This window comes from Lepidochelys kempii, chromosome 1 (genome assembly GCF_965140285.1).
Source record: "Lepidochelys kempii isolate rLepKem1 chromosome 1, rLepKem1.hap1, whole genome shotgun sequence".
NCBI lineage: Eukaryota > Metazoa > Chordata > Testudines > Cheloniidae > Lepidochelys > Lepidochelys kempii.
The window spans coordinates 206,541,671-206,554,157 of NC_136380.1; the positions used below are offsets into that span (position 1 = coordinate 206,541,671).

The 12,487-nt window shown below is 41.8% G+C and overlaps 1 long non-coding RNA gene across 3 annotated transcripts in view; it reads right to left on the minus strand.

Annotated features, from left to right (window-relative positions):
* Positions 1-9,653: 9,653 nt before the first annotated feature.
* Positions 9,654-12,487, minus strand: part of LOC140897276 (uncharacterized) — a 63,428-nt gene continuing 60,594 nt past the window's right edge. The window contains exons 8-9 of one of the 3 annotated variants that reach the window (XR_012154695.2): positions 12,392-12,455; positions 9,654-10,889 (exon numbers count right to left, since the gene is read on the minus strand). This is a non-coding gene — a long non-coding RNA (uncharacterized LOC140897276). Of the gene's footprint in view, positions 10,890-12,117; positions 12,456-12,487 lie in introns of those variants that run through there. The other 2 variants (XR_012154696.2, XR_012154697.2) reach the window with 2 other exon arrangements.

Here is a 12,487-nt window from a genome sequence, read left to right on the forward strand (position 1 = left end):
AATGAAAGTTATGTATCAGACTGGATACCTCTCCGGTTTAAAGGAAAGGTATGGGTGTACTCGTATGAACAATTCACAGCCTGTTATACAGTGTGGGAGGAAAAAGCCACTGGGGAAAGTGTCCTTTCCTTTACAGAGAAGGCAGGGGAACAAAATGTAACCATGTTGAGGGTAATGGAGAGGTATTCCCCTTTATCCAAAAATCTGATGTTAAATGTATTTGTTTCCTCAATGACAATTTTATGAATAATTGTACTAATGTGGCAATGACTGCAAACTCCTCCAAATGTTGATACGTTGAGCTCCAGGTTGGTCAATGGATTCGGGTAGAAGCCAGAAATATCAGTGTAGTAATGGGCCTGCAGTATTACTTAGAATCTATTGAAATTAATTTGGTCACCCCCACTAAGAGCTATGAAAGTGAGTTGCAATGTGTAATGCATAATGAAACTTGTTTAGATAAATATCAAGGGTTAAACCAGTTTTGTGACAGAAAAAATGTAACATTTCATGTAAAGTGTACTGGAAATGTTAAAATCACTGTTAATGTTAATGACACTGGTAACTGGACAGTTACAAGTCCATATGGGACTACAGTGATCAAAGAAATTGTAGTGGTTCCTGAACCACAGAAAAGTGTTATTGGACCTGTAATGGTAAAAAGGGATGTGAAAAAGTTGTTAATGGTAAATCCCATGTATGCCTTGAAAAAGGTTATTATGCCTCTGCAGTTAGATTTGTCATGAGTGCAGCCCAAATGTGTACCTTATGTCTTCACATTACATGTTGGGTAGTATGCTTGGCTAGATAGTGTACTTCCAGTGCAGCCCAAATATCAGAAGAGGAATTCAGTAGCTATCATTCTAGGACGGATGGGCACAGGATCGAGCACCCTAAACACCATAGATAAAGAGCAAGTTCTAGCAAGTAAAATTGGGGCGATAGGTCAAGATGTAGCCTCATCCCTTAATTACCTCTTTCAATCAGCTTTGCATTATGGAATACAAGATAGCAAATGTATTACGTGGCTGGTTACAGGTGCAACGAACAGGTAGACCACCTTCATATCATTCATGCTCTTAATGTGTTGCAGTCAAATGTGTCCATGGCCCTTTCATGTATGCAGGCACAGTACTGGGTCCTAGGAGTAGCTAAAAACGTTATTAGAGAAGGTTTAAATGGAGTCTTTCCTGTAGAGATAAGAAAAGCTCTCTGGGAAAATTCCACTGCTCCCTTTGAGCAAAGACATCAGGATTGGTGGAGGCTGGTAAATTTTTCATTTTCAATTATCAACCCACCATTACTGCCTTTGTGTTAACCATAGTGAAGGCACAGGACGAGTGGGTCTATCCCTTAATTCCATTGGGGCTAAATGTGAATCAGTCTGTTTTAATCCTCCAGACTTGAATAAGTGGGTACACAAAAAAGATGGCATATATAGTAATGTCAACCTAAATTCTTGTGTTGAAGAGAATGGGATAAGCTATACACGTGGTTCTGGAGTCATTGAAATGTCGCATCTGTGTTTGAACCCTTCTGAAAGTAAATGCCATTACAGTTTAAAACCCAGTAATGTAAACCATTCTGTCATTGTTTTTGCAGATACCAAATGTGTTTGCTTGCGCAGTTGGTGTACTGAATTCTTGGTATACCATTTCTACAAGGTATCACGTGATCTCCATGTAAATTTGTGTTTATGTTCTGTAATTGCAATAAAGGGGTGTGATGGAGATTTTAGCTGAGATATCTGTGCAGACTGTAAATGTACATTAGGCTTTGTATGACTCTGTAAAGCCAGTTCATTTGAGTATTAATATTTCCTTGCTCAACCAAATAATGCACCATCCTGACCTCAAGAAGCATCCTGAACAGTTGAAAAAGGATGGTTTAGAAGTGATGTTAACAATCCATCACTCCACTAAACAAACTGAAAAGATTCTTAAACTGGTATCTAAGGAATCCGCCTTTAGTCATTGGTGGGAAGTGTTGTTTGATTGGTCTGTGCACAAATCCAAGGTTTGGAATATCTTGTTACACCCAGTTGTAGTGGTTCCACTCATTCAATTTGTGATAATTGTATCACAATTTTACTAGTGTTCTGTGTAATAAGGCAAATTAAAAGTGTTAAGAAAACCAATTATAGGTTAATGCCCAGTACATCCTAACAACTAGTGTTTAAAATGATGTGGTGGCTCAAGAACTTGTAACCTCTTGGCCACCAAGGAGGGGATCTGTAGCCTGGTTTAGCCATTTTGTTTAGGCTGCAGTCAGTTCATCCTCCATCTTGGGCTTTCTTGTTGTTGCCATGGTTGGCGTCCTTTTTGGTGCTAATGTTTAATTGGCTAAAAGCTTTTGAAAAATGCTCAGTGACAGTTGTAGTCTGCCAGGCAACCCAAGAGGGGGAAACATCATGTGACCTGAGTGTGTAATCTGCCTGGTAATAGAAAGTGCATATATGGATTCAGCACATGTTGCTCTGTGTTGTCCGTCATAGTGCCAGCCAGTGCCTGTGCACCATTGCCGCTCGTTGGATCAAGACACAGAAGAAGACTTACCTGTTCCAGAAGATCTTCGCTGGCTGCTGTCAGTTGTTCCTGATTCCTGAGGGTTCAGTTCCAGTCCTGATTCCTATTGTCTGGATGTTGTTCCTGGTATCCTGTGCAGAAATAAGGTGGAAGAAATCCTTTATTATTGTTAAGTGTTGCGACCCCTGGTGAGGTAATCTGGGTCCAGACTTCAGGCCTTGTGAAGTTAATCTGAGCATAGACTATATCATAGAGTGTACCATGTATGATGTTGTAATATAAGTACTGTTGTTAATAAATGTTTCCTGTTTTGATCTTACTGCTGTGATAGGATCATTGCTTAAAGCAGGGATCTGAAGGTCTGAGGTGGGTCTGTTTAGGGTGGGAGAGCTGGGAAATTTACCTACAGATGATAGATGCTGAATTAAGGGGGCGAACTAAGAGCAAGGATATATACCTTATTTTCTTCACCTGTTATTTCAGTAACATCGGTATAGACTCATGTCCTGCTGTTGCGAATGTCTCTGCTTTCCCACTTGCAGTGAAGATTTAGCTAAAGCACATGTAGCTGGGCTTGTGTCTGGATAGCCCTGCAATGCTCTCCCACAATTCCCAGGGCCTGTGTGTTCTATCCCTTCCAACTTCCCACTTGCCTCCCATGCACTGGAAGCAACCTCCTGGTTCAAATACAGCTACTTGGCGTTTAACCCTTTTTTGCTTGTGGTCTGCTCAACTTTCAGCATAGCTATGTCTAACTGGTTGAAGCAGAGGAAAGATGCACACCAGCCAATGTGCTGCTAGTTGGCCAGAGGATAGAAACAAGGTTCTGGGCAATCTGTGGGGTGAAGTGTGCAAGGCCCATGACATTTAGCAGAATCAGCAGAAACCTGCATTTCCATGACAATCTCCAAGAGCTGCAGTGTTGGAGATCAACAAAACTGTTGGGTGGTGCAGAGAGAGGATTAAACACCTCAGTTCCACCTACCCCAGGGCAAAGAACGGGAATGATAAGTCTGGGAACTTCCCAGCTACCTGCCCTACTATGAGGAATTCAACCAGGTGCTGGCGACAGCCCCCAGCATAGAGCCCACAGTCAGGAGTGACCATCTCCTGAGCTGGGACAGTATGTTTTTTCAGAGCAGAGGCAGAGAGGACTGGGACACCACCGGAGGAGAACCCAGTGGCAAAGGGGCTGGAGGTTCAGGAGTGGACCTCAGGCCATGTGGGCAGATTGGCTGGGGACCCACATTCAGAAGACCTGTTTAAGGATGGGGCTGGTGAGGATGTGGCAATGCAGCAGGCAGCAGGATCCAGATCCTATTAAGTGGCATCTGATATATTTAGTTTTTGGAATCGCAGCATTAATGGGAGGATTTGCTGGGCTCTGACCAATGCAATTATTGTTTGGAAAGAAATTACATGCAGGAGGCTGTATTTCGCTTCTGTTAAGGGCTGAAGCCAAGCCACTTCCCGGCCCCATGCCACTTGGGGTCCAAGATTACGGCAATTCTGATGGTGTATGTGCGCTTTGAACATGAGGGTGATTTGAAGGAAGAGTTTTTGTTTTCTGCTTCGCTACCAACAAAAACAACTAGTTCTGAGGTGTTCAAGACTGTGAGCGACTACATTGTTAACAAATGTGGGTTGGATTTCAAGTTTTGTGTAGGCATATGTTCTGATGGTGCTGCTGCAATGACAGGACGGCATTCTGGAGTGGTTACCCAGATTAAGGCGCTTGCAGCTGAGTGCAAGTCAATGCACTGCTTCCTTCACCGAGAAAGTCTTGCAACAAAAAAAATGTCAACAGAACTAAACAGTGTGCTCAGTGAGGTCATAAAAATTGTGAACTGTGTAAAGGCGAAAGCTTCAAATTCAAGACTATTCGCTGCATTATGTGATGATATGGGAGCTGATCATAAACGGCTCCTATTGCATGCCGATGTACGTTGGTTATCGAGGGGAAAAGTCCTGTCAAGAGTATTTGAGCTCCGAAACGAGCTTGCCGAGTTTCTTCAGGACAAAAAAACCAAATTGGTCACAATTGTTCCGAGATGCGGATTGGATAGCCAAGCTGACTTATTTGGCAGATATCTTTGCCATCTTTAATGATCTCAACACCTCCATGCAGGGAACGATGGCTTTGTGTCTTACAATGATAGACAAGATCGACGGACAAAAACAAAAGCTAGAAGCATGGAAGAGTCGAGTGTCAAGAGATTGTTATGACATGTTTCACAAATTAGCGCCAATCATCGCCGATGCAGGCGAAGACGTTAATGTTACATCTCTACAAAAGGTCACCAGTGAACACCTGACAAATTTGGCAGAACGTTTTGAATTTTACTTTCCAGCAGAAGAAGATCCACAGAAAGGGACTGGATGGATCCGAAATCCGTTTATTCCATTGAAAGATGACTTAACTGTCACTATGGAGGATAAATTGTTGGAGCTGGCTGCTGACGAAGGATTGAAGATGAGTTTCGAAACTACAACATCACTTGCTTCCTTTTGGATAAAAGTGAAAGCAGAATATCCTGAGCTTACTGAAATTGCTCTGAAAACTCTTCTCCCATTTCCTTCAACATACTTCTGTGAGACTGGCTTCTCAACCATGAGTGTCATTAAGACAAAGTACAGGAATAGTATGGATATTCATTCTCCATTGTGCGTGGCACTGTCCTCATTTGAACCACGACTGGATAAGCTGACAAAGAAGAAGCAGGCTCACCTTTCACAATAGTAAAGGTTAAGGTTTATGACACATTTTCAAAATTATTATGTCTTCAATTTAATGTTACCTATTCCTTTCAATCTTATTTTTTAAAATTTTTTTAACCTTTGCTTTATTCATTATAATTTTTGATTTTATTACTTATATATAATTATTTTAATAATATCTTTGTTAGGAGACTTTGCTGGTTTGATTTTTTAATTTTTTTTATTTGTATTGTAATGTATTATTTGTTTACAAAATAAACATAAAATAAAAATGTCTGCCAACTTTTATTATATTCATTATATCGTTTCCGATATAAATTAATATTACTACGAATGTTCAAATAATATTTTCTTGGATCGTAAATGAATAATAGTCATTTTATACTATCTGCACAGATGCACAGCCTTTCAGTCAGTCTTCAATATATTTAAATGGGAACATCTCCACGAGTGCGCTACACTTTGTATGCTCACTCCCATTCCAATTAATACAGTGAAGAATGTTAGTTTTTCTGATCTGATGTGCTACGTGCCTATGCGAATACGATAATAATATGGCACAAATATAGTACTGGTCCCTGGCACATTGGAAAAAAATTGCTGGTCCACCACATTAGATAGTTTGAGAAGCACTGGTCTAGAGTGCCTCCTGGAACAGCTGCGTGACAGCTACAACTCCCTGGGCTACTTCCCCATGGCCTCCTCCCAACACCTTCTTTATCCTCACCACAGGATCTTCCTCCTGGTGCCTGATAATGCTTGTACTCCTCAGTCCTCCAGTAGTATGCCTTCTCACTCTCAGCTCCTAGTGCCTCTTGCTCCCAGCTCCTCGCATGCACGCCACAAACTGAAGTGAGGTCCTTTTTAAACTCAGGTGCCCTGATTAGCCAGCCTGCCCTAATTGATTCTAGCAGCTTCTTAATTGGCTCCAGGTGTCCTAATTAGCCTGCTTGCCTGAATTTATTCCAGCAAGTTCCTTCTTGTTCTGGAACTGCCCCGTTACCTTACTCAGGGAAAATGGACCTGCTTAATCTGGGACTAATATATCTGCCTTCTAACACTCTCCTGTAGCCATCTGGCCTGACCCTGTCACAAGGGGCAAAAGAAGGTTCTGACACCTCAAGACATCAAGTGTCTCATTGGGAAGGTGGTGTGTTCACAAAGTCTTGAATGGCTGGGACAGAGTGTCTCCACAAAGCAGCACGTCTTGCTCACATGTTCCTTATATGAAGGAGAAGTATCCACATAACTCTGCTTCCATGAAAAGGCCCCTTCAGCCTGGGATTCCTGGCCACCACAAGTCTCAGAGCCTTTGAACACTGGTGTTGTCTAGATACCATTGACTTCAATGGAGCTGTGATATTTACATCTGGTGTATGCTCTGAGCAGCACTCACACTTTGTCTCTCCCCTTCCACAGGCAATATTCTTGGCACAGCCACCCAGAATCTGCATCAGCTTTCTAGATGCCCTTCACCTGTGAGGAGCAGAATGTGGCCATGCTCATTCCCAATATCTCTGTCCTGTGCTTTCTGATTAAGACGAAGCAGCTGACTGAGGAGACCAAATCCAAGGCCTTTGGATTGTTAATCACAGGTGAGGGTCCTGCCACTTCCAGTCTCCCCATCCATAGGCCCAGATTAACCAATATGCACTTCCACAAAGCTCCTTTCCTTAGGGGGGCTCCTGACCCCACCAGGAAAAAAAAAACCCACACCCAAAACCAAAACTTACCTCTGCAAACTCAAATCACCAATACGCACACATCGTGTTTACATGCATTTTAATAAAAATCATAACCTAGGACCTTCTGCTATATTCATTTTGTCACAAAGCTTTCAAGCCCCTTAAGCTTTGTCTCTTGGAAGCTGCTATGGTTTGTTTAATCTTAATGTACATGACTCCATATAGCGCACACACACACGCACGCACAAATACATGCACACTATAGTTAAGTTGATTGATTAATTTTATGTAAGAAAAGGCTAGTTGGAAATACACGAGCAGCTCCTCTAAATGAAAATTAATTTAAAAAAGGAACTGCGGGATAAAGAGTTACTTTCGCAAAGTACCGAAACAGAACAATTTTGTAAATCAAGTGGTAACTCACATGGATGCTGCAGTTGAGGGAATGCCACGTTCAGCCCGTGCTGCTGTAGAAGGCCCAGTACGGTCTGAAGCAAAACCAGTTGAAAGCCCCCTTGCCCCTCCAGCTACAGATATCCGAGACTGTGATGGATATTAGTAAGCTCATCATATAAGATATTGTTTCACAATCACCTTTATCATCTTTATTGTTACATCTATCTGAATGGCAGGTAATCGATTATAATGTCTAAAAGTACAGGTTGATCGGGGCCCTTCCCTTTGCCAAAGTCACAGTGCAGATTTCAAAACATCTGAATGGCAGTACAAACACATGCGTGGTTATTTTCAAAGTTATTTTCACTCAGAAGTCAGTTGACAGAGAAACAGTCACTTTTCTGGGAATGGTTGCTGTACTCAACTTCAACTGGTGCTGTGTTCTGTTTCAGGGGCAAGCTTTTTCAGACAAACACGACGCGTGTGGTGGATTTAGTGATGAGATTACTGTTTGAATTAAAAAGTATAAGAGTAGCACTGATCACTTTTATTAATGTGTGATAAGTTAATCAGTGTATTGATAGATTTCAGAGTAACAGCCGTGTTAGTCTGTATTTGCAAAAAGAAAAGGAGTACTTGTGGCACCTCAGATACTAACCAATTTATTTGAGCATAAGCTTTCATGAGCTACAGCTCACTTCATCGGATGCATACTGTGGAAAGTGTAGATCTTTTTATATACACACAAAGCATGAAACAATACCTCCTCCCACCCCACTCTCCTGCTGGTAATAGCTTATCTAAAGTGATCACTCTCCTTACAATGTGTATGATAATCAAGCTGGGCCATTTCCAGCACAAATCCAGGTTTTCTCACACCCCCACACACACACACATAAACCCACTCTCCATCAGATATCAAGAATTATAACATTCAAAAACCAGTTGGAGAACACTTCAATCTCTCTGGTCATGCGATTACAGACATGAAAGTTGCGATATTATGACAGAAAAACTTCAAATCCAGACTCCAGCGAGAGACTGCTGAATTGGAATTTATTTGCAAATTGGATACAATTAACTTAGGCTTGAATAGAGACTGGGAGTGGCTAAGTCATTATGCAAGGTAACCTATTTCCCCTTGTTTTTTCCTACCCCCCCCCCAGACATTCTTGTTAAACCCTGGATTTGTGCTGGAAATGGCCCACCTTGATTATCATACACATTGTAAGGAGAGTGATCACTTTAGATAAGCTATTATCAGCAGGAGAGTGGGCTGGGAGGAGGTATTTTTTCATGTTTTGTGTGTATAAAAAGATCTTCTACACTTTCCACAGTATGCATCCGATGAAGTGAGCTGTAGCTCACGAAAGCTTATGCTCAAATAAATTGGTTAGTCTCTAAGGTGCCACAAGTATTCCTTTTCTTTTAGTGTATTGATACTGAGCTATCAAGTTAATCAGTTTCAAAACGAGACACAGTACTGGTGAGAGGTGCTAAAGTGAATTGTGAAGGTAATCATATTTCTTGCTGAAAGAAGGTTCTTGCATTGTGAGGACGATGGAAAAAATGGATCTGTTCATAATGGAAATATTTGGGGAGTTTTATAGCTAATTTTCAAATCTGATAACTTCCTCACAAATCATGTTCAGAAGTTCAGTATTGCTGCGCATGGAAAACCATCATATATTTCCTCCACTATCTGCAATGAGTTTTTGCAACTGAGGGGGAAGAAAGTTCTATCAGCAATACAGCCAAGTATTACTGTTCAGTTGACAGTATTCCCACTGTTTCTCATGTTCATCAGCTGGCATGCGCTGTTCATTTTGTTAACAAAAGCAGAAATCGCATCCAATGTTTTCTGAAATTTGTGCCCATTTACTGTCATTCTGGTGAAAGTCTTGCGGAGAATGTGCTGTGTACTCTAAATAAGCTATGACAATGCTGTCAACAGGTCAAGAAAGTATGCCGGGTTTCAGACACAGATTAGGCCGATTAATGTTCCTTGTGCTACACATTCTCTGAACCTCTGGACACCGTAGTTACTAACGTGCTACCTGCAAGCCGTACCTTTTTTTTTTAGCTTCCTCCAGCAACTCCATGCCTCATTGCTGGGTAATCCTTACAGAGAGGCTTAAAGGAAATGAAAATAATTGTCTTTTGTTTCTGAAATCTCTGTCTAGCACCTGTTGGACCTGCCCCCTGAATCCACAAAAGCCCGATGCCACAATTGTTTAAATATACGAGAAGCTCTGGATAAAATCAGCAAAGACATTGCTGAATATGGGGCTACACAAACAGAAGCTCAGTTCTTGTGAGACAAGATGGACTGTCTTGAAACTGCATTTATTCAGTGCAATGGAATCATATCCTCTAGCAATTTCAGTCAATAAGTTCCACACTTTAAAAAGCAAAGCCTGGTTCTGCTGTTCAACTCCTGCAGTCACTGGCTGATTTTTGGTTTTGGTTTTATTGCACCTGAGGGATCAGATTGATGACATGGAAGCACCTGCAAAGTCAAAGACACCGATTGTATCTCAAACCTACTACAGTGAAACTCATCAAGTCCCAAAACATAAACAGCAGGCATGTGAATCCAATACACCAAATGTGGAGCTGCGATGGGCAGAAACGTTTAGAGTAGAAACTTTTAATTTCATATGTGATCATTTGCAAATGTCCCTGCAAAATTACCTGGAAGCTTATATTTGTTTATATAAATGATTTGGGCTTCCTAACCAATTTCAACACGGTACCCCACTCTGAGATTCATTCTGCACTTGGGTTGCAAAATATCCTTGAGATCTTGAAGCAACTTGAGTTTGAACAGTTTTGTTCTTTCACAACAAATGAAAATTGTAAATTGCCTTTTAAAACGGCAGAAGGCTCTTCACCTGGAATCAACTCTTCCAGACCTAGACATCGCTCTTTGCATTTACCTCCCATTACTGTTTACAAATACTGAAGCATAACTGTCGTTCTCCAGAATGAGCAGAATTAAGAGCTATGACCGCTCAACGATGGGGCAGTCCACAATGAAAGCCCTTGCCTTAATGTCCAGAGAATATCTTGACACGAAGCCTGGACTTCAGTGACATAATTGAATTGATCACTGGACTGGAAGTTGGTGGTTGCCTAGGAACCAGTTAGTGTGACCTGATTACATTCAGTGTGGGCAGAGGATAGTCCCAACTGCTGATGCATATATTTGGTGCTCCAAAAGGGCTAATTTCCCAAAGATGAAGAAAATTATGAGTGAAATTGATTGGGTCCTGCAGCCTGATGGCATGAATCTGAGCAGCCTCTTGAACAGCTGTGTCTTCTGTCCTCCTCCTTCAATCTCCAGTCATGGTCAAGGAACCATGCCACCATTCTCTCCTTCAGTAGGGCTGTCCCCCTCTGAGCCTTCTACTCCTCCATCCTTCTCTGGTACTGCGGCTGATCTACCTTGGCCACAATGTCCTGTAGCATTTAGTCCCTGAGCTTGTTCCTTCTCATACAATGGGGAGCACACACTTCCCAAAAGTCCTGGGTGGATTCCTCAGTCCATCTGAGGTGGAAGGGCCTAAGGCAATGAAAGAGCATACTGAGGAAAGAAAAGGAAGGAAGAAAGACCCCCCTCCCTTTTACATTCAGCATCATGGTAAGGGTATAGGTTGATATTTATCATCTTGGGGTTTTTTAATTCATTCTTTATTCACTGGCCTGCTAAGAAGCTCTGGCCAGTCACATTGCCAGCCCAAACACATTACGGTAAGAATTACATTTTAAAAATTGTTACTAGTTTGGTTTTCATGTTATTGCAGTCAGGACAAGCTTTAGAAGACAAATCTTCCAGAGATGCCAGACTGGAAGGAGGGACTCCTGTCCCAGGCCAGCTGAGGAATACCATCTCTATGAAAAGGAACTTTTTCAGTATCTGGTGACTGAACAGCATATCAGTGAATGGAAGGGGCTAGTGAACTAGAAGAGGCTGTTATAAGTCAACTCTGCCCTGGAATCTGACCCACCATCTAGAATTTTTATTGCTTGAAAACTTTTTAAGCATCACCAGCCAGGAGTAGGTGAAAATTTGGGCAAATATTCATAAGATGCTGAACTAGGATGCAAACTCTTAGCAGCTGTGGAACCAACCCCGCTCCCTCCCTCCCCACACCCTGGACTGCACAGACATCCTGGACAGCATGCCACAACCCGACAGAGGCCCAGGAAACCAACTGTAGCTGCCCACAAGGAGCTCTGTTTGCCCACCCCAGCCATTGGGATTTATAAACCTGACAGCTTGGGAAATGCGAGCAGCAATGAAACTCAAAAAGTGTTCTGGCATGACACAGTTACAAACAGAGCATTATATGCAGACGTGCACTCGTGCTTGCTAAGACTCTGACCCTAATCCCTTTTTCGAAGAAGAAGCATGCATTTAAAAGAAAGTAATTGCTAGCTGTCTGTTTGAATCCTCCCCCGGTCCCTCTGTACATTCATCAAGCTGCAAAGAAAAGTACTTTGCTAATTTAATCTGTCCTGTGAGCTGATCTTCCATATAGTGAGCCAGATTGTGAATTCATTGAGCTATAGTGTCATCTGAAAGTTGCACCTGAACCACTTTCTTTGCTGCCGGCTCACCCAGCATTTCCATGCAGACATCTTTAAAACAGGCTATCACTAGCGTTTCACCGATTGTGGATGGCTTTTTAGCCTTAGCAACGCGAAGCACTACTTTATAAGAAGCTCGCAAAGCACAAGTATTTATGTGTGACACTTCAGAGATCTGTTTCTGACAGCCTTTTAAATCAACATGCTTTCTTTCAAAAAACTCTTTCGGCTTTGAACTAATTTAATTATGTTTTGTATTCAAATGCCTCTTGAGCTTTGACGGCTTCATTGCGTCATTAGCCAACACATCGTCACAAATAACGCACTGCGGTTTTGGCACTCCACCATCATTCATGGCTACAAAACCGAACTGAATGTATGAGGAGTCATATTTCTGAGTAAAGCTAGTACAAATTCTTTTTGCTGACAATACTTCGCATTCATTTACATTGCCATCATCTGATTCAGAATTACTTGCGTGTTCAGCAACCGGATGTCTCTGCTTGATAAATATATTGATTGGGCCTCACTTCTCCATCTGTAAATTAGGCATAAAAATAATGAAGATAA